At 40.7% G+C, this 20,977-nt stretch overlaps 1 protein-coding gene and 1 non-coding gene across 3 annotated transcripts in view; one reads left to right on the forward strand and one right to left on the reverse strand.

Moving 5' to 3' along the window:
- Positions 1-20,977, forward strand: part of PCDH11X (protocadherin 11 X-linked) — a 985,621-nt gene that overhangs the window by 416,445 nt on the left and 548,199 nt on the right. The gene's annotated exons all lie outside the window — the stretch shown is intronic.
- TRNAW-CCA lies at positions 20,189-20,260 on the reverse strand. The gene has a single exon. It is a non-coding gene; the product is annotated as a tRNA-Trp (tRNA).

Below are 20,977 nucleotides of genomic sequence, written 5' to 3' on the forward strand. Positions count from 1 at the left end.
AGTAGAATGAAAGCACTTAAAATTCTTACAAAAATCCTAAAGGCCCCAGTGACTCTTAAAATAATGAAAATTGAAGAAAAATGTCTGGATTTTATAGTGTTGTAGCCACGTGTTCCAGGAAACAAAGTCACTCAGAAGGACAATGCAGATAGTGGAGTGCAGTTTATTTCACCAATGGGTCCAAGGCAGAGTCTGCTCTTAGCCAAGGACCCCGAACCTTATATACCTTATACGTGAAAACCTTATATATCCTAAGTGTACATGCTCAAACCCACCTCCCCAAATTCCCTGAAACTAGTCTGAACAAAGGAAAAGAAAGATACAATCAAAGTTAACCCGTGATTCATTCACCTTAAGCCTAGGCAGTTAACAGTGGACAATTATCAATAGGCCTGTGGTCATATTCCAATAAGCACAATAGAATTTATGATTATATTAGGTTGCATAGATAATTCAGTTCAGTTCAGTCGCTCATTTGTGTCCGAATCTTTGTGACCCCATGGATCACAGCACACCAGGCCTCCCTCTTCATCACCAACTCCAAGAGTCCTCCCAAATCCAAGTCCATTGTGTCGAGGATGCCATCCAACCATCTCATCCTCATTAGTACCCTTCTCCTCCTGCCTTCAATCTTTCTCAGCATCAGGGTCTTTTCAAATGAGTCAGCTCTTCACATCAGGTGGCCAAAGTACTGGAGTTTCAGCTTCAACATCAGTCCTTCCAATGAACACCCAGGACTGATCTCCTTTAGGATGGACAGGTTGGATCTCTTTGCAGTCCAAGGGACTCTCAAGAGTCTTCCACAACAGCACAGTTCAAAAGCATCAATTCTTCTGCCTTCAGTTTTCTTTATAGTCCAATTCTCACATCCATACATGACCACTGGACAAACCATAGTCTTGACTAGACAGACCTTTGTTGAAAAAGTAATGTCACTGCTTTTTAATATGCTGTTCATGTTGGTCATAACTTTCCTTCCAAGGAGTAAGTGTCTTTTAATTTCATGGCTGCATCACCACCTGCAGTGATTTTGGAGCCCCAAAAAATAAAGTCAGCCACCATATCCTCTGTTTCCCCATCTATTTGCCATGAAGTAATGGGACCGGATGCCATGACCTTAGTTTTCTTCTTCTTCTTTTTTTTTTTTTTTTAATATATTATCTTATATTAATTTATTTATTTTAGCTGGAGGCTAATTATAATATTTTAGTGGTTTTTGCCATACATTGATATGAATCATCTGTGGGTTTACATGTGTTCCCAATTCTGAACCCCCCTCCCACCTCCCTCCCCATCCCATCCCTCAGGGTCATCCCAGTGCACTAGCTTTGAGCACCTGTCTCATGCATCAAACCTGGACTGGCGATCTGTTTCATACTTCATAATATACATGTTTCAATGCTATTCTCTCAGATCATCCCACATTCGCCTTCTCCCACAGAGTCCAAAAGACTGTTCTATACATTTGGGTCTCTTTTGCTGTCTTGCATATAGGGTTATCGTTACCATCTTTCTAAATTCTGTATATATATATATATATATGTTAGCATACTGTTGGTGGTTTTCTTTCTGGTTTACTTCACTGTGTATAATAGGCTCCAGTTTCATCCACCTCATTAGAACTGATTCAAATTAATTCTTTTTAATGGCTGAGTAAGATTCCATTGTGGATGTGTACCACAGCTTCCTTATCCATTTGTCTGCTGATGGACATCTAGGTTGCTTCCATGTCCTGGCTATTATAAACAGTGCTGCGAGGAACATTGGGGTACACGTGTCTCTTTCAGTTCTGGTTTCCTCGGTGTGTATGCCCAGCAGTGGGATTGCTGGGTCATACGGCAGTTCTATTTGTAGTTTTTTAAGGAATCTCCACACTCCTCTCCATAGTGGCTTTATTAGCTTGCATTCCCACCAACAGTGTAAGAGGGTTCCCTTTTCTCCACACCCTCTCCAGAATTTGTTGCTTGTAGACTTTTGGATAGCAGCCATTCTGACTGGCGTGAAATGGTATCTCATTGTGGTTTTGATTTGCATTTCTCTGATAATGAGTGATGTTGAGCAACTTTGCATGTGTTTGTTAGCCATCTGTATGTCTTCTTTGGAGAATTGTCCATTTAGTTTTTTGGCCCATTGTTTGATTGGATTGTTTATTTTTGTGGAATTGAGCTGCAGGAGTTGCTTGTATATTTTTGAGATTAATTCTTTGTCAGTTTCTTTGTTTGCTATTGTTTTCTCCCATTCTGAAGGTTGTCTTTTCCCCTTGCTTATAGTTTCCTTTGTTGTGCAGAAGCTTTTAATTTTAATTAAGTCCCATTGTTTATTTTTGCTTTTATTTCCAATATTCTAGGAGGTGGATCGTAGAGGACCCTGCTGTGATTTATGTTGAAGTGTGTTTTGCCTGTTTTCCTCTGGGAGTTTTATAGTTTCTGGTCTTACATTTAGATCTTCAATCCATTTTGAGTTTATATTTGTGTATGGTGTTAGAAAATGTTCTACTTTCTTTTACAAGTGGTTGACCAGTTTTCCCAGCACCACTTGTTAAAGAGATTGTCTTTTCTCCATTGTATATTCTTGCCTCCTTTGTCTAAGATACGGTGTCCATAGGTACATGTCCATAGGTACATGGACTTATCTCTGGGCTTTCTATTTTGTTCCATTGATCTGTATTTTTCTCTTTGTTCCAGTACCATACTGCCTTGATGACTGTGGCTTTGAAGTAGAGCCTGAAGTCAGGCAGGTTGATTCCTCCAGTTACAATCTTCTTTCTCAAGATCGCTTTGGCTATTCAAGGTTTTTTTGTATTTCCATACAAACTGTGAAATTATTTGTTCTAGTTCTTTGAAAAATACCGTTAGTAGCTAGATAGGGATTGCATTGAATCTATAGATTGCTTTGGGCAGTATACTCATTTTCACTATATTGATTCTTCCCATCCATGAACATGGTATACTTCTCCATCTATTTGTGTCCTCTTTGATTTCTTTCATCAGTGTTTTATAGTTTACTATATATAGGTCTCTTGTTTCTTAGGTAGATATATTCCTAAGTATTTTATTGTTTTCATTGCAATGGTGATTGAAATTAATTCCTTAATTTCTCTTTCTGTTTTCTCATTGTTAGTGTATGAGATTTAGTTAGTGCAAGGGATTTCTGTGTGTCAATTTTATATCCTGCAACTTTACTGTATTAATTGATTTACTGTAATAATTAATTTATTGTATTAATTGATTAGCTCTAATAGTTTTCTGGTAGAGTCGTTAGGGTTTTCTATATAGAGGATCATGTCATCTGCAAACAGTGAGAGTTTTACTTCTTCTTTTCCAATCTGGATTCCTTTTATTTCTTTTTCCGCTCTGATTGCTGTGGCCAAAACTTCCAAAACTATGTTGAATGGTAGTCGTGAGAGTGGTCACCCTTGTCTTGTTCCTGACTTTAGGGGAAATGCTATCAATTTTTCACTATTGGGGATAGGGTTTCCCATGGTTTAGTCATATATAGCTTTTATTATGTTGAGTTATGTTCCTTCTATTCCTACTTTCTGGAGAGTATTTATCAAAAATGGATGTTGAATTTTGTCAAAGGCTTTTTCTGCATCTATTGATATGGTTTTTGTCTTTCAATTTGTTAATGTGGTGTATTACATTGATTCATTTGCCCATATTAAAGAATCCTTGCATTCCTGGGATAAAGCCCTGGGATAAAGCCCACTTGGTCGTGATTTATGATATTTTTAATATGTTGTTGGATTCTGTTTGCTAGAATTTTGTTAAGGATTTTTGCATCTATGTTCATCAGTGATATTGGCCTGTAGTTTTCTTTTCTTTCTTTTTTTTTGTGGCATCTTTTTCTGGTTTTGGTATTAGGGTGATGGTGGCCTCATAGAATGAGTTTGGAAGTTTACCTTGTGCAATTTTCTGGAAGAGTTTGAGTAAGATAGGTGCTAGCTCTTCTCTAAATTTTTGGTAGAATTCAGCTGTGAAGCCATCTGGTCCTGGGCTTTTGTTTGCTGGAAGCTTTCTGATGGCAGTTTCGATTTCCTTGCTTGTGATGGGTCTGTTAAGATCTTCTATTTCTTTCTAGTTCAGTTTTAGAAAGTTATACTTTTCTGAGAATTTGTCCATTTTATTGGCATATAGTTGCTGATTGTAGTCTCTTATGATCCTTTGTATTGCTGTGTTGTCTGTTGTGATGTCTCCATTTTCATTTCTAATTTTGTTGATTTGATTCTTCTCCCTTTGTTTCTTGATGAGTCTGGCTAAGGTTTGTCAGTTTTACTTATCTTCTCAAAGAACCAGCTTTTAGCTTTGTTGATTTTTGCTATGGTCTCTTTTGTTTCTTTTGCATTTAATTCTGCCCTAATTTTTAAGATTTCTTTCCTTCTACTAACCCTGGGGTTCTTCATTTCTTCCTTCTCTAGTTGCTTTAGGTGTAGAGTTAGGTTATTTATTTGACTTTTTTCTTGTTTCTTGAGATAAGCCTGTTTTTCATTGGTTTCTATGCATATTTTGATTTCTTTTTTGATTTCTTCTATGATTTGTTGGTTATTCAGAAGGGTATTGTTTAGCTTCCATATGTTGGAATTTTTGAGTTTTTTTTTTTTTTTTTTCCCTGTAATCGAGATCTAATCTTATTGCACTGTGGTCAGAAAAGATGACTGGAATGATTTCAATTTTTTTTTTTTTTGAATTTACCAAGGCTAGATTTATGGCCCAGGATGTGATCTATCCTGGAGAAGGTTCCATGTGCACTTGAGAAAAAGGTGAAATTTGTTGTTTTGGGGTGAAATGTCCTATAGATATCAATTAGGTCTACCTGGTCCACTGTGTCATTTAAAGTTTGTGTTTCCTTGTTAATTTTGTTTAGCTGATCTATCCATAGGTGTGAGTGGGGTATTAAAGTCTCCCACTCTTATTGTGTTATTGTTAATTTCCCCTTTTATACGTGTTAGCATTTGCCTTACATATTGTGGTGCTCCTATGATGGGTGCGTATATATTTATAATTGTTTTATCTTCTTCTTGGATTGATCCTTTGATCATTATGTAGTGTCCTTCTTTGTCTCTTTTCACAACCTTTATTTTAATGTCTATTTCAGCTGATATGAGTATTGCTACTCCTGCTTTTATTTTGATCTCTGTTTGCATGAAATATCTTTTTTCAGCCCTTCACTTTCAGTCTGTATATGTCCCTTGTTTTGAGGTGGGTCTCTTATAGACAGCATATATAGGGGTCATGCTTTTGTATCCATTCAGCCAGTCTTTGTCTTTTGGTTGGGGCATTCAACCCATTTACATTTAAGGTAATTATTGATAAGTATGATCCCACTGCCATTTACTTTGTTGTTTTGGATTCGAATTTATACACCCTTTCTGTATTTCCTGTCTAGAGAAGATCCTTTAGCATTTGTTGAAGAGCTGGTTTGGTGATGCTGAATTCTCTCAGCTTTTGCTTGTCTGTAAAGCTTTTGAATTCTCCTTCATATCTGAATGAAATCTTTGCTGGGTACAGTAATCTGAGTTGTAGGTTTTTCTCTTTTGTTACTTTAAGTATGACCTGCCATTCCCTTCTGGCCTGAAGAGTTTCTATTGAAATATCAGCTGTCATGCTTATTGAAATCCCCTTGTGTGTTATTTGTTCTTTTTCCCTTGCTGCTTTTAATATTTATTTCTGTGTTTGATCTTTGTTAATTTGATTAATATATGTCTTGGTGTGTTTTGCCTTGGGTTTATCCTGTTTGGGACTCTCTGGGTTTCTTGGACTTGTGTGACTATTTCCTTCCCCACTGTAGGAAAGTTTTCAGCTATTATCTCCTCGAGTATTTTCTCATGGCCTTTTTGTCTTCTTCTTGTGGGACTCCTATGATTCGAATGTTGGGGTATTTGACATTGTCCCAGATGTCCCTGAGATTGTCCTCATTTCTTTTGATTCTTTTTTTCTTTTTTCCTCTCTGCTTCATTTATTTCCACCATTCTATTTACCTCTATCTACCTCACTTATCCTATCTTCTGCCTCCGTTATTCTACTGTTGGTTCCCTCCAGGATGTTTTTGATCTCATTTATTGCATTATTCATTATTAATTGACTTTTTAATTTCTTCTAGGTCCTTGTTAAAAGTTTCTTTCATCTTCTCAATCCTTGTCTCCAGGCTATTTATCTGTAACTCCATTTTGTTTTCAAGATTTTGGATCATTTTTATTATCATCATTCTAAATTCTTTTTCAGGTAGACTCCCTATCTCCTCTTTTGTTTTATTTGGTGGACATTTATCATGTTCCTTTACCTGCTGAGTATTTCTATTCTTTTTCATATTATTTAGATTGCTGTGTTTGGGGTGACCTTTCTGTATGCTGGCAGTTTGTGGTTCCTCTTTATTGTGGAGGTTTCTCCCTGTGAGTGTGGTTGGATGAGTGGCTTGTCAAGGTTTCCTGGTTAGGGAAGCTTGTGCCACTGTTCTCATGGATAGAGCTGCATTTCTTCTCTCTGGAGTGCAATGAAGTGTCCTGTAGTGAGTTTTGAGATGTGTTTAGGCTTGGTGTGACTTTGGGCAGCCTATATATTGATGCTTAGGGCCATGTTCCTGCATTGCTGGAGAATTTGTGTGGTATGTCTTGTTCTGGAACTTATTGGCTCTTGGGTGGTGCTTGGTTTCAGTGTAGGTATGGAGGCTTTTGGATTATCTCTTATCAGTTAATGTTCCCTAGAGTCAGGAGTTCTCTGGTGTTCTCAGGTTTTGGGCTTAAACCTCCTGCCTCTGGTTTTCAGTCTTATTCTTACAGTAGCCTCAAGACTTCTCCATCCATACAGAACTGATAATAAAACTTCTAGGCTAATGGTGAAAAGATTATCCACAGTGAGTGACACCCAGAGAAGTTCACAGAGTTACTTGGAGAAGAGAAAAGGGAGGAGGGAGATAGAGGTGACCAGGAGGAGAGGATGGGGAATCAAAAGAAGAGACAGCAATCTAGCCAGTAAATAATTCCCTATGTGCTCTCCACAGTCTGGAACCCTCAGAGAGGTTCACGGAGTTACATAAAGAAGAGAAGAGGGAGGAAGGAGATAGAGGTGAGCAGGAGGAGAAAAGGGGGAATCAAGAGGAGAGAGATGGATCTAGGTAGTACTCTGTTCCCTGAGTTTTCTCCAAAGCCCAGAACACCCACAGAGATTCACAGAATTGGGTTAAGAAGAGAAGGTGGAGGGAGGAGATGGAGGTGACCTGGGGGAGAAAAAAGTGAGTCAAAAGAGGGAGAGTAATCAAGTCAGTAATCACACTCCTGAGTAAAAATGGGTGCTGAAGACTGGATTCTTAAATGTACAAAATTGATGTCAAATACTATAAAACAAAGATTGAAAATCTAGAGTAGAGGTTAGACTCTTAAAAATACAATATTAAAAAAAATCACAGAAAGTATAGGAAATATATATGAATTTTGCTTTAAATATAGGGTCTTTTTTTTTTGCAAGGCTATAGTGGTTTATAAAAACGAAAATTAAAAGAGTGATAGAGGATTTAAAAAAATAAAAAAAATAAAAATAAATTATAAAAGTGAAAATATATCTAGGAATTTCTCTGGAGCTGTTGCAGGCAGTATGGGGTTAGTTCAGTTTCAGATAGTTCCTTGCTCCAGATTATACTTCTCTATATTTATAGTCCCCTCCAATGTGGTCGGTGCTAACTACAAGGATTTTAATCTGTTGCACCTATCACTTCCAAAGCAGTTCCCTCTTTTTATTTGGCTTCTTCTGTTTGCAGGTCTCTTCAGTGTCTAATTTCCACCCTGACCCAAGGGGACAGTGGTGGTCTCCTCCCTCCCCACAGCACGACTGAACAAGTGAACCTAAACAAGAACACTGCAAATAATTATACCTGTTGTATGTGGAGACTACTCACAGTGTCTTGGCCACACTGGGTTTGTACCACTCACGGCTTGTGTGCTTTCCCAGTCTACACTGCTCAGGCTTCAGGTTGCTCCGCAGGGAGCAGACTCTGAGTTGCATGCACTTCTCAGATCTAAACAACTCAGGTTCAGGTTCTCGGCTATTCCACAAAGGTGTAGATCGGTTGGGCCTGCGTTTTGTGCTGTTCTCCGGTCCGAGAAGCTCAGGCGACCAGGTGTCTTATCACCTCCCCAGTCCCAGCTGCTCAGTTTCCAGGCGCGCCCGTTTCCAGTGTGCTGTGTATCTCTTCTGGGGAGCTGATCTCTGGCTGCAACCTTCCCGGAGGATGTCAACCGTTTAGTAGGGTATGCCCAACCTGTGGCCAAGTTTGCCCCTTTCCGGTTCTGACTGGCACCCGTCTGTCCCCTGCTTCTGGCGGAGGATGGGCCAGTCCGCAGCTGGCTAGCTGTCTTCTGGTATTGCTCAGTCCTTTGTTCTGTGACCGGGCTGGCAGTGCCTTACTTTAGGGCTTTTCATGGGATAATTCACTCTCTCTCTCTCTGGCTATCCCACAGTTTGGGTTGCTGTCTCACATTAGCTCCTTCAGATTGTCCTCAGGGCATTCAGGCCCAGTCCTTACCTTAAGCAATGTCATCCGCTCCTCTCCGTTCAGCCCCCACTTGCTGGTGGCGTACATGTCAGGGGTACTTCTCTGCTGGAAGTTGCCTTTAGGCACGTAATCTATGGGTTTTATTTATTTATTTTTCGTCCCAGTTATGTTGCCCTCTGAGATTCAAAAACTTCCCCCAGACCCACAGCTGAGAGGGTTTCCTGGTGTTTGGAAACTTGTCCTCTATTAAGACTCCCTTCCTGGGATGGATCTCTATCCCTAAGTCTTTTGTCTCTCTTTATCTTTTATATTTTGTCCTACCTCCTTTCAAAGACAATGGGCTGCTTTTCTGGGTTCCTGATGTCCTCTGCCAGCGTTCAGAAGTTGTTTTGTAGAGCTTGCTCAGCGTTCAAATGTTCTTTCAATGAATTTGTGGGAGAGAAAGTGGTCTCCCCATCCTATTCCTCCGCCATCTTAGGCGATCTTAGTTTTCTGAATGTTGAGCTTTAAGTCAACGTTTTCATTCTCCTCTTTCACTTTCATCAAGAGGCTCTTTAGTTCTTCTTCACTTTCTGCCATAAGGGTGGTGTCATCTGCATATCTGAGGTTATTGATATTTCTCCTGGCAATCTTGATTCCAGCTTGTGCTTCCTTCAGCCCAGCAATTCTCATGATGTACTCTGCATAGAAGTTAAACAAGCAGGGTGACAATATACAGCCTTGACGTACTCCTTTTCCTATTTGGAACCAGTCTGTTGTTCCATGTCCAGTTCTAACTACTGCATCCTGACCTGCATACAGGTTTCTCAAAAGGCAGGTCAGGTGGTCTGGTATTCCCATCTCTTTTGGTATTCTTTTAGGCGATGGAGAGTCTAGGTACAAGTCCTGGGGCTCTTCCATCTGGGGGGTCTGGTTTTCCAGTTAGTATGTCGCTTCCCTAGATACTGGGAATATAGCTCAAGTCCACAGTCCGGCCCAAGATGGAGTCTTGCTTTAAAGATGGAGCCTGTTCTTTCTGTTTCTTCTTTCATTCCCCCCTCTTGATGCTCTTACTTCATAGTATGAGCATCAATCATAGGGATATATTGCACCCTGGCTCTCCGACCACCAATTTAGGAGAATGACACTGACCTTTGGGTTACAAAATTCATAATACATTGTAAAATGCAGGGTTCACAAAGAAGAACTATCAAGGCAACTATAACATGGTAAATATAGTTTTCCACCAATCACCCTTCACCCAAGATAGGACCAAAGTCCAAAAAGGAAGATTATCAACAGACATAGCTTTTACCTGACCTTTCATGTCATCTAAGGTGGCTGATATATTGCCAGATAAATCAGGAATATATACACAAAACATTCAACTTTAATTATAGCACAGGTCCCTCCTTGTGCTGAAACATTGGTTAGTCTCAAGATGATACTGGTAAGTCCTTGTAGCAGCAGTTGATTGTAGAGCTTCATCTCTTTTTCTTCTTTAAGATGATCTTTGTTTCATGGGGATCAGTGGAGTCCTTTTGTGTAGTCTACTCAGCATCCTTCGGGTCTTCATGGTACGCTCCCTTCATCCTCATGTGGTGGATCCAGGGAGTGACACCTGCAGCTTTAACTGCTGTAGTGGTGGTTAGAACAATCAGTATATGGACCCTTCCAATGTGGGGCCAAGGAGTCGTGTTTCCAATCCTTGACCCACACCTGATCCCCAGGCACAAATTCGTGAATCTGTCCCCCAAGGGGGAATGGCACCCTTTCTTGTACAAACTTAGTTACCTGATTTATTACCTTACCCAGTTGTTCCATCTGCTGTGAAATTTCATCTCCCCTTACCTGAGGCAAATTTGTTGACACCTGTTTTATTATGAGAGAGGGCCTCCCATACACAATTTCATATGGAGAATAGCCATGGAGCCATGGTGTCACCCTGAGTCTGAGCAGAGCCGTTGGAAGCAAGTCCACCCAGGAGCAGCCAGTCTCTATGATCCACTTGGAGAGTATCTCTTTTAAGTGTCTGGTTGGTTCGTTCCACCATCCCAGAACTCTGGGGCCTATATGCCATATGTAATTTCCACTTGACATTTAGAACTTTACATACCTGTTGAATTAAGTCAGCTACAAAGGCAGGGCTGTTGTCTGATCCTATATGGGTTGGGAACCTGGATCTGGGGATTATTTCTCGAAGCAGAGAGCGAGCCACTTCATTTGCTTTTTCAGTTAGGGTGGGGAAAACCTCCAAATATCTTGAGAAGCTACATACCATGAGTGTTGGCAGCATTTAAAGTCCACTTAGAGTGCCTTTTAACTGTATTTCTGGAGGTTTTTGTTTATGTCCAGGAGCAGCATTGACCTCTTTCATTTTTGGTGGCCTTTTCTGCTTCAGCCAGCTGGTCTTGGGCCAGGGTATACTGTAGGAGAATCAAAGTTAACTCAGGCATTTTTGGGAATACAAAGTTTCTGATAGATTCCCCCACCAGCAGCCCCAAATTTCTCAGCCACATGTTTTGTGGCTTTATCTGCTAGTCCGTTTCCCTATGTTTGTGGGGGTGTCTTCCTTTTGGTGACCCCAACAATGCATCACTGCTACCTTTTCAGGTTCCCATACAGCCTCTAATAGAGTCAAGATTTCTTCTTTATTTTTAATGTCCTTTCTGTTAGCTGTCAGAAGATCTCGCTCTTTATATAAAGCCCCATGTACGTGTAAAGTAGCAAAAGCATACCTGGAATCTGTGTAAATGTTTGTCCTCTTACCTTTTGGCAGCTGGAGGGCCTGGATGAGAGCATATAGTTTGACCTGTTGAGCAGACCAGTGTGAAGGCAGAGAGCTAGCCTCAATGATGGGTTCTTCCATGACTACCACATATCCCAATAGTCATTGTCCTTTTTTCACCAGGCTGGTGCCATTGGTGTACAGGACCAAATCTGGGTCCAGGATTGGCTGGTCTCTCAAGTCAGGTCTGCTGACATAAACTTCTTCTAGGATTTCCTTGCAATCATGTGAGGGCCCACCTTCTCCCACAGGAAGGAAAGTGGCCAGACTCAGGGCCTGACAAGGCTCAATAGTAACATGGGGGTTCTCACATAACAGTCCCTGGTATTGAGTAATCCGGGATGTCGACAAACATTTATGGGGGTCCCCTCGCAGGAGAGTGTTGACCTCACGTGGGAATTTTACAATCAAATCTTGGCCCAAAGTCAGCTTGGTTGCCTCCCGGACCAGTAAGGCAACTGCAGCAACTGCCCGTCAGCATCCTGCCCACCCAATGGCAACATTGTCCAGCCATTTTGAGAGATAAACCACTGGTCTGTCCCATGTCCCCATAGTCTGGGACAACACTCCCATAGCCACCTTGTCCTTTTCAGTCACATAAAGAGTAAATGGCTTAGCAAGGTCTGGCGGGCCTAAAGCGGGTGCTGACATAACTGTACCATGTTTGAGTTCTGTTACCACTGGGACCTCTTTTACAAGCAGGAAGATCATTCCCTTCCTGGACCTCCATTCATCTTGCTGCTGCTGCTGCTAAGTTGCTTCAGTCATGTCCGATTCTGTACGACCCCATAGACGGCAGCCCACCAGACTGCCCCATCCCTGGGGTTCTCCAGGCAAGAACACTGCCATTTTCTTCTCCAAAGCATGAAAGTGAAAAGTGAAAGTGAAGTCGCTCAGTCGTGTCCGACTCTTAGCGACCCCATGGACTGCAGCCTACCAGGTTCCTCCGTCCATGGGCAAGAGTAATGGAGTGGGGTGCCATTGCCTTCTCCACCACTCATCTTGAGGGGTTACTGAGAGGAAGAGTAAATAGGTGTTTGAGCCCATTCGAAGAGTGGGTCTTTCATGGGGGGAAAGGTCACTTGTGACCCCAATTTAGACAGCAAGTCTCTTCCCAACAAAGGTACTGGCATTCAGGGATATATAAAAATTCATGAATCACTTGGTGTCTCCCCATCTGATATTTTCGGGGTAGGATTGAGACACAAGGTGAGGATTGAGGCCTCACCATTTGAGGCCCAGCAGTCTCTGGACCTATTGGCATATAAACTCTAAAGGCCTCACACAGTCTTTCATAGAACTCAGAGGGCGATTCACTTTCCCTTTGACTCACTTTGGAGGGTTTTGCCATACTCATAGGTTTTCGGGCCCCCCTCTTGAGGCCTTGTAAAATAGCTGCCCGATATCTCTCCAGGAGGCCCCTCCCTTCCTCTGTGTTAAAGTCCTAGTTGGGCCTCTCATCCGTGGTGGCTAGTTCTGCCCACTGCTGGGGGTTTGCAGTACCCTCAGGTGCCATTTTTCTTAACCATTTTCTGGCCTCAGTTAGGATCCTGTGTCTTTCCTCAGTGCTGAAAAGGGAGACTAGTAATTGGATTATGTCATCCCATGCAGGGCGGTGGGTTTGAAACATAGTCTCTGTTAGTCTAATCATGGCTTGTTGCTCCTCCAAATATGGTGAAGTGTGTCTCTTCTAGTTTAATATATCTGCAGAGGAAAATGGCTGGTAAGAATAGTCTACAGGGGACTGATGGTAGTGCCCACATGCATCCTGAATCGGAGGCTGTTGTAGCTCTCTGAGGGGCATCTGTAGTGGGGTTCTTTCCCCCTGTTCCTTGGCAGAGTGCAGCCTCTAATTCCTGTGTTTTCTACCTCCTTCCCATCAGTGCTCCCCGGGAGAGGTGGATACAATCTAGGAGATCCTGCTGAGGTGGAATCCTGGGGGCGTTGACCAAAGGTCTCCATCTCTGGGATCGGAGCCTGCCAAAACAGTGGCTCTACAATCTCTGGGAGAGCTGCCCTAGGAACAGCAGCTGCTGCATGAACTTCACCTGGCCCTGGATTGGGCTTTAAGGCAGACTCCGGTCCTGGTGGAGTACTGGGCGGTGGGCATGTCATCATCCAGTATGGAGGAGGGGGCAGGTCATCCCTATCCGAATCCTGTAGAATTTCTTTTTTATCATCAGTCAATTTTTGTGCCATTAATATTTTTCCCTATCCCTTCTGGATACAGAACCTCACCCAAGGAAGATGGTCTTGAGCTAACCCTTGCCATGAGTCAATATATGAATATTGATCTGGGTGTCCTGGCTCTCCTGTGACTACTGTATAGACTGCTTCCACTGTTTTTCAGTTCATGGTGTCCTCTGGTGGCCATCCTACTCCCACAGGGGGCCATTTTATCTCACAGAGTATGTGGAGGCTGTGGCATCATCTTCAACCCATAGTCTCCTCCAAATCCCTCCTTTAAATTTTTAATAATGCACTCCAATACAGTAGCCTTAGATTCATTTCCTCACATCTTGCTCACCTTCTCAGACCTTCTTCTAATTTTCCATTTCATTCTGCCTACAAAGTTCTCTGTATCCTATGCACTTCTGATATTTTCACTCAAAGAAATACTTACATTGCCATTCCGCCTCCTTCCTAATTGGGATAAGAAGGGCCTTAACCTGCCAGGTCCCAGAGGGAGAAGGGAGATTGGCATGTCTTCACCTGCCAGTTGGCATGGCCCAACCAGAATACCACGTGCTCCAAGACCATTTCTCCCTTAACTTTTAAAGTCCGTTCTGGTTTGCTGGGCTTGATTGGGTGCAGATGAAAACACAGATGGGTTAAATATCCCACATCCCAGGCCATCTCAGGAAAAGCCAATTTGTACTCATTTATATATCCCCCTGCTTCTAGCCTGACAATTCCGAGGGGGTCAAGAATTCCACAGCAGGTGGGACATTTCCTCCGGGAGGGCAGAATATTAGCACACAAAGCCCAAGTTTCTTCTCCTAACAGTCCCCTGATGATTGCTTGGTAATAATTTTCCCCAAGATGGTGTGGACACCACCTCCTAAATGACATTCACAAATTTCCTTCCTAAGCCCTAAAACGCTTGTCGAACTTTGTACCAAGCAATCTCCACCACCTGCCTAGTCCAGACTCCTATGGGTCCATGTCCCTTCTAGTCCTTCCCAGAGGGGTAGGCCCCCTCTGACCCTGGACCCCCCCTGAAACCCCCTGACGGTTGGGTTCCTCCTCACCTGAGCACTCAGTTCCCCTGCTGCCATCCACTACCTGCTAACGTGACAGGTCCAGGCATTGAGAAGCAGAATCCTTCCAGAAGGGTGAGGCACCTTCCTCCCTCTAGAAGATTCAAGCCACAAGACCTCAGAGTAGTCCCAAGTGGGACTTTTCTCCTCAAAGTGAGGAGTTTCCTGGCCAATGCACCAAATGTAGCCACGTGTTCCGGGAAATAGACTCATTCAGAAGGACAATGCAGATAGTGAAGTGCAGTTTATTACACCAGTGGGCCCAAGAAAGAGTCTCCCCTTAGCCAAGGACCCCAACCAGGTTTTGTGAAAACCTTATATACCCTAAGTGTACGTGCTCAAACCCACCTCCCCAAATTCCCTGAAACTAGTCTGAACAAAGGAAAAGAAAGATACAATCAAAGTTAACCCGTGATTCGTATGCCTTAAGCCTAGTTAACAGTGGACAATTATCAATAGACCTATGGTCACACTCCAATAAGCATAATAGAATTTATGACTCTATCCAGTTACACAGATAATTAGGGTATTGTTTTAGGCAACAGAGAGTCTAGGCACGAGCCCTTGGACTCTTCCACCCAGGGGGTCTGGTTTTCCAGTTGGTATGTTATTTCCATAGATACTGGGCATATAGCTCAAGTCCACAGACTGGCCCAAGATGGAGTCCTGCTTTCAAGATGGAGCCTATTCTGTCTGTTTCCTACTCCTATAGCTTATTGTTAACACACAACAGTGTGCGTTTCAATGGTACATGGTGAATAACCAGTGACTATTATTCAGTAAACTAGGATGTCTATAGATGTTCAATTGATATTCATCATTTGCATCCATCCTTTCCTGCTTCAGATATTCTATAACCATAGAATCACATCTAGCTGCAGACAGATCTCAAAAATTAAAACATGAATTTATTTAGTATTCATATTTTTATGATATTATTCTGTATTACTTAATGCAGTGGCTTGATGATGGCTACATACTTTAAAAACTTTGAATATGACAAAATATTATGGTAAATTCATGTAATTTGGAAATATATATTTGAAAATGTATCTCTAAATTGATTTTTTGCCTTGCTTAAAATTCATCAGATAATTGTGCAGTTTTCACTTATGTCCTATAATCCATGGTTTCCAGGTTCTAAGTCTTATTTAATAATTTACATATATTAAGGTTCATACTGACTTCCCAAGGACAATGGGAATATTCCTTAGTGTAGACAGATATTTCTCAAGCTTGAAAAAGCCCTCATCTAATGATAGAAATAATGAATTTCACTATGTATTACAAGCCAAACAAACTTCACAATCATTAAGACTAAAAGTTATAAAGAAAAGGTTCTTTTGTTTCAAATCAGAGACTATTTCAGGGTTAAATAAAACATTTCATGTAAAATGGGTAAGAAAATCTTTCACTGCCATCATTAATATTAAACACATGAATTCATACGAAATGCTTTCAGATAATGCTTCTTTTCTCCATCAGCTTTTCCCAGCATGTATTTTGTTTCTCAGTCAAGAATATCTCTCATGTTTCTCCACATATATAAGAAAGTATAAGAATGAAACAACTTAGTAATCCCAAGTCAAAAGATCACATTTTCTGAAATTTATAACTAACAGAAGCAAAAGCTTTTTTTTTTCTTAAAAAAAATATCAACTTCACAATATATAATGAGCATCTCTTCATGTAATAGGTGTAAAACTCTCCTGCTGATAGAAACTACAGATTGAGTCAAAAACACAGTATTCAATTAGGAGCTGGTAAAGCTGTACTTTTTTATCTTAAAGTATTTGAATTATTTCTTTAATTTTCCATTTCACTCTGTATATAAACAAGACAACATGGACCATTTAAAGCAAATGGATATTAATAATTATAGTATAACATTTTTATGAAGGATATAAACACATAAAGGCATCAGGTTTCATTTTACAAAAGGCAGACTACTTCAAGTAACCCTCTTTTCAGAAGCATTTTTGCTTTATTTTACTGTATATACCCATCTCTAATGATGACACAAAGATTTGAAAATTTTAATCTATCTGAATTTCAAAAAGTGAACATAAAACTATATTACTACTGACCATAAAAACATTGTATAAAAAAGACACATGTCTAAACTGCTTAGCATATAATTAGAATAACATGGAGAAAGAAAAATAGTGAAAAATTGTTCAGTTGTTTGAAAAATGTTTGGTATAAAAAATATCACAATTTCTTGTTAGGAAAACGCTGATTACTTTATGTGTAACTTACGTAATGGAATAGGCAGTATTAAAAATGAATTCCATGCTTGTATCATGCTATCTTTTTGTAACTTATTCAGAAAGCAGTTAGGAGTAATATGGTTGTAAAAATCTGAAAAATGTTTGGATAGCCTGACAGACATCTTATCCCCCCTCCAATCAGGAGTTTCCCCTACTACTCGACTGAAGTAGCTATAGCAAGATCAATACTTATCTCTATGTGGCTATATATAGTGATCAGTTCAAAATTCCCATCTTACTTGATCTGCTTGTAGCATTTGGTTAGATTGGTCGCTCACTCCTACTTGAATGACTTTCTTCCATTGGCTTCCTGGACTTTACTGTCCCTTGTTGCTCTAACCCCAAAGCCATTCATTCTCAGGTGTCTGTTGCTGAATCGTCATCTTCTCAGCCTCTCTACATTGCAGGGGGAAAGGCTTGAACTTCTCTTTCCTATTAATTCTCACCCTCTTGGTGGGCTTATACTGCCTCATGGCTTAAATAACATCTGCATACTGATGACTTCCAAATGTATATCCCGCAGTTGTCCGTCTCCCCCAAACTCCAGAGTTTCTACCTGAATGTGTTACAGGCTTTTCTAACAATATACCCAAGACTCAATGCCTGATTCCCTCCCTCCAGATCTGCTCTTCCTGAGATTTTGCCATCTCAATTGGTCCTGAAGAAACTTTGGGATCCGCCTTTACTCCTCTGTTTCTGTAGCGTCACATATCCAATCATTTAACAACTCCTGCGGGCTCTGTCTTATATAGAATCCAGCTGGTTTTGATTAACTCATTGATAACCCCTTCGTCCAAACCATCATCATATCCCTCTTGGATTATCAAAATGACTTTCTAACAGGCGTCCCTACATTTCCTGTTGCCTTCCAATCTATTTACACACATCTAGAGAAACCCTTTAAGAACTCAAGTCAGATTATGTCTCTCCTGTGTTCAAAATTTTCCAATTCCTTGTCACTCACTCAGAATAAATGTCAATGTTCTCAATGGTCTGAAAGACCCTATATGATTTTCTAGGCCTTGTGTCTCTTCTCTAATCTCATATGTTTCTGTCCTCCTTAATCATTATACTCAATATACACTGGTCCCTTTACTGTTCATTAGACACATCTAGCATATCACTCTTTTGTGTTAGGAATATTATTCTTGCTGCTTTATTTGCTTAGGACTCCCTTTCCCCAGATATCCCTATAGCTTGCTTAAAAACAAACAAACAAACAAACAAACAAAAACAAAAAACTCCTTTAGGTCTGTACTCAAAATCAGATTTTCAATGAGACTTTCCTTAATCTGTCTATGTAGAATAGCAACCATACTCTCTAGAAATTTCTGCCCCTCTGATTTGCATTGAATTTTGCCCCACAGCATTCAGTGCAGTTCAGTTCAGTTCAGTTGTCTCAGTCGTGCCCAACTTTTTGTGAACCAATGGGCTGCAGCAACACCCAGAGCTTCCTCAAACCCATGTCCATTGAGTCAGTGATGCCATCCAACCATCTCATCCTCTGTCATCCACTTCTCCTCCCACCTTCAATCTTGCCCAGCATCAGGGTCTTTTCTAAGGAGTCAGGTTTTGCATCAGGTTGCCAAAGTATTGGAGTTTCAGCTTCAGCATCAGTATTTCCAATGAATATTCAGGGCTGATTTTCTTTAGGATGAACTGGTTGGATCTCCTTGCATACCAAGGGACTCTCAGAATCTTCTCCAACACCACAGTTAAGCAGCATCAATTTTCTGGCTCTCAGCTTTCTTTGTGGTTCAACTCTCACATCCATACATGATTACTGAAAAGCCATAGCTTTGACTTTTATCAGACCTGTGTTAGCAAAGTAATGTCTCTGCCTTTAATAGGCTGTCTAGGTTGGTGATAGCTTTTATTCCAAGGAGAAAGTATCTTTTAATTTCAGGGCTGCAATCACCATCTGCAGTGATTTTGGAGCACAAGAATATAAGGTCTATCACTGTTTCTATTGTTTCTCTATTTGCTATGAAGTGATGGAACTGGATGCCATGATCTTAGTTTTTTGAATGTTGAAGTTTTTTAAGCCAACTTTTTCACTCTCTTCTTTTAGTTTCATCAAGAGGCTCTTTAGTTCCTCTTCATTTTCTGACATAAGGGTGGTTTCATCTGCCTATCTAAGGGAACTGATATTTCTCCTGGCAATCTTGATTTCATCTAGCCCAGCATTTCACATGATGTATTCGGCATAAAATTAAATAAGCAGGATGACAATATGCAGCCTTGACATACCCCTTTCCCTATTTGGAACCAATCCACTGTTCCATTTGCAGTTCTAACTGTTGCTTCTTGACCTGCATACAGATTTCTCAGTAGGCAGGTAAGGTGGTCTGGTATTCCTGTCTTTTGAAGAATTTTCCACAGTTTGCTGGATCCACACAAAGTCTTTGACATAAGTTAAAAGCAGAAGTAGATGTTTTTCTGGAACTTCTTCTTACTTTCTCACTAACCCAACAGATGTTTGGCAATTTATCTCTGGTTCCTCGCTGTCTAAACCATCTTGAACACTGGAAGTTCTAGTTCATGTACTCTTGAGCCTCATTTGGAGAAATTTGAGCACTATTTGCTAGCGTGTGAGATGAAGTGCAATTCGGGTGGTACGTTTTGAACGTCCTTTGTTTCATTGCCTTTCTTTGGAATTGGAATGAAAACTGACCTTTTCCAGCCTGTGCCACTGCTGAGTTTTCCAAATTACTGGCCATATCTGGAGTGCCAGCACTAGCAACATCATCTTTTAATTATTTAAATAGCTCAACCTGGAATTTCTATCACCTCCACTGGTTTGTTTATAGTGATACTTCCTAAGGCCCACTTGACTTCACATTTCAAGCTGTCTGACTCTCGGTGAGTGATCACAGCATTGTGGTTATCTGGGTCATGAAGATCTTTTTGTATGGTTCTTCTGTGTATTCTTGCCACCTCTTCTTAATATCTTCTGCTTCTGTTAGGTCCATACCATTTCTGTCCTTTATTGTGCCCATCTTTGCATGAAATGTCCCCTTGGTATCTCTAATTTCTTGAAGAGCTCTCTAGTCTTTCCCATTCTGCTTGCTTTCCTCATTTCTTTGCATTGTTCTCTTAGGAAAGCTTTTTTTTTTTTTTTAATCTCTCCTTTCTAAAAGCATACAGACTATGCATTTTGTTGATTTTATTTCTTTCACACTTGCTACAGAATATAAGCTCTATGAGGCAGAAATTTTGATGGTCTTATTCACAATTGTCCATATGTGGAGCAGTGTATAGTACTTATTTAGTGAAGTGAGTGAAGTCGCTCAGTCGTGTCCGACTCTTTGCGACCCCGTGGACTGTAGCCTAGCAGGCTCCTCCATCCATGGGAGTCTCCAGGCAAGACTACTGGAGTGGGTTACCATTTCCTTCTCCAGGGGATCTTCCCAACCCAGGGATCGAACCTGGGTCTCCCGCATTGGAGGCAGACACTTTAACCTCTGAGCCACCAGGGAAGCCCATAGGATTTATTAGGTGATTATTAAATATTTACTGAATAAATGAGTGAATGAATGTTCATGTGAAGTATCCTTAAGTGTCCTGCACAGTTCATGGCGACCTATACTCATGAAATTTTGTATATTTTGAGCTTTAGTGGAAATGTAGATACTGTGCTGCCAAACCCACTGAATTTTCTTACATCCCAACAAATCAGCACTAATCAGTATTTTCAGGGCTGTCATTGTCATTTAAAATGTTTTGTGTCTAACCTATATATTTACACATTTCAGAATATATATGGTTTAAATTCACCATGTGGTAGGTGTATTGGTTTCCTAATGTTACTGTAACATATACCACAAAACCAGTGCCTTAAGACAAAAAATGTTATTATTTTACACTTCTGGACATCAAAAATCCCAAATGATTTTTATGTGGCTGAAATCAAGGTGTCAACAGGCCTATCTATATTCCTTCCAGAGGCTCTTGGGGTGAATCTGTTTTCTTGTTTTTTTCCAGCTTCTAAAGACTGCTTGCATTTCTTGGCTCAGGGCTGCATCAATTTGCCTTCTACTTCTCTCTTCACATCTTTTTCTCCGACTCTTCTCCTTTTTTTTTCCTTCCTAAGGACACTTGTGATTACATTGCATCCACCTGGATAATCCAGGATAATCTCTCCAACTGCAAGTACCTAAATTTAATCCAATTTTCAAGTTAACATTTTACAAATT

The sequence above is a fragment of the Cervus canadensis genome, chromosome X, assembly GCF_019320065.1.
Source record: "Cervus canadensis isolate Bull #8, Minnesota chromosome X, ASM1932006v1, whole genome shotgun sequence".
In the NCBI taxonomy this organism is placed as follows: Eukaryota; Metazoa; Chordata; class Mammalia; order Artiodactyla; family Cervidae; genus Cervus; species Cervus canadensis.